Here is a 2,089-nt window from a genome sequence, read left to right on the forward strand (position 1 = left end):
TAGAACATTTTAATTAGGTCCCCCCAAAACTCTTGTACGTCTTAGCCATCACCTTCCCCTCCCCTGCCTTAGGCAACCACAAATCTACTTTCTGTCTGTATAGATTTGCCTATTCTGGGCATTTTGTATAAGTGAAATTGTACAATCTATGGACCTTTGTTACTGACTTCTTTCATTTAACAATATTTTCAGGGTTCATCTGTGTTGTCGCATGTATCAGTACTGCATTACTTTTTATTTATTTATTTTTAATTTTATTTTTTTGAGTTGAGTCCCGCTCCGTTGTCCAGGCTAGTGTGCAGTGGCATGCTCACAGTCACCCCAGCGTTGACTTGCGGGGCTCAGGCAATCCTTATGCCTCAGCCTTTCAAGTGGCTGGGACTACAGGAGTGTGCTACCATGCCCGGCTAATTTTTTGATGTATTATTGTAGAGACAAGGTCTCACCATGTTGGCCAGGCTAGTCTCAAACACACGGGTTTAGCCAATCCTCTCACCTCGGCCTCCCAAAGTGCTGGGATTACAGATTTGAGCCACCGCGCCTGGCCTCTTTTTGTTTTTTAAGACTCCATTTTTTTAAAGAATAGTTTCAGATTCACAACAAAATTGAGAGGAAAGTGCAGAGATTCCCATATACCCCCTTGAACCCACACATACATAGCCTCTCCTGTTATCAACATCTCCCAGTAGGGTTATACGTCTGTTACAACTGAGGTTCATTTTTTAACCCTTCTTATATTGTTTCATATAGTTAATTTTCATCTATCTTTATTAGTTATCTCCTTTGTTACCTTCCTCTCCCCCACTGATCATTTAGCCCAAGGGCCCAACATAACTGATTAAGCAGACTTTCAATCCAGGCTAATTTTCCTGATTTAGTGTTGGGGCAGGGAGTGGAGGGGTGGGGGAGAGCGGAGAGCAGAGTTGTTGTTCCTGTTTCAAAAAAACATGGACTCATTTAAAGAAGCAGTCTTGTGTGCTGAAAGGATCTGGGTCTTTAATGCTAGAGGAAGTTGGGTATGAACCTTAGTTTTGCCTTTGGCAAGTTTCTTGACTTCTAAAAGCCTTGGCCTCCTTATCTGTAAAAAATGAATTAGATAATGCTGTCTGGAGAAGTTCTTGGGAAGATTAATGCATAAACATAGAAAGCACCTCTCTAAATCCTGGCACTTGGAAGGTTAAAGAAGCTAGAATTATGGGTGACAGAATTCCCCAGCATTTCAGTTGTTCACTGCAGGCTGAGTAAAACACGGCTAACAGGCTGGCCTAATGTCCCCTTGAGAGTCTCAACTTTAGTGGCTAGGGGATGGGTATAGATAGGATACCTGGAAGGGAGCACACCTAACTTCCAGAAGGGATCCTGGAAAGGCTCAATAAATCACTCACTGATTCATTTTTCTTTGAATTTCTCCTCTAGAAAGCTCTCTGAGTTTAGAAAGTTTAGCGACAGGACCCCGATTCAAGTCCACCAGCTGGTTTATTTGAAGGCTACTTAGATGAACAATGTAAAAAATCGATTGGAGGTTAACATAAAAGGATCCTTTCCAGAGGATTTCTGTTTGTGGTTCTCACTGAATCTCAGAGCTAGACGATGGCTTAGAGACCTCAACCCCCTAATATGCCAGACTAGGAAAGATTTTTCGTTCTGCCCTGGATCCTCCCATAATAGCCTTAGCGGGAGTTAGCCCTCGAAATCATGAAGGGATAAATGAATGGAGGTATGGAGAAATGAAGGATGAAGAACGAATGAGTGAACCAGGGTTGCTTGTTAGCAGTTATTTCCTTCACAATGCTTTCGAGATTCTTGGCCCACCTCCCCCTGTATCACTTCCCTCCCTCTCCCCTCTGCCTCTTCATTTCTCCAATTCAACTCTTCATTGAAGTGCCCCACACTCCCAGCGTCCCGCCCCTTTTATCGCCCCGCCCCCTAGAGGCCCCGCCTCTCCGCCCGAGCGCTTGGGGAATGAATGGCAGCGGAGCCGCCGCACCGCTCGGCGCGCTGATTGGCCGCCCAGAGAGCTGACGCGCCGGCGGCCGCCGGTGCACGCAGGCGGGCGAGGCGGGCGGAGCGAGCGGGGGTGGAGTCGGGC

The sequence above is a fragment of the Carlito syrichta genome, unplaced genomic scaffold (assembly GCF_000164805.1).
Source record: "Carlito syrichta isolate Samal-C Ts95f unplaced genomic scaffold, Tarsius_syrichta-2.0.1 Scaffold316465, whole genome shotgun sequence".
Classification (NCBI taxonomy): domain Eukaryota; kingdom Metazoa; phylum Chordata; class Mammalia; order Primates; family Tarsiidae; genus Carlito; species Carlito syrichta.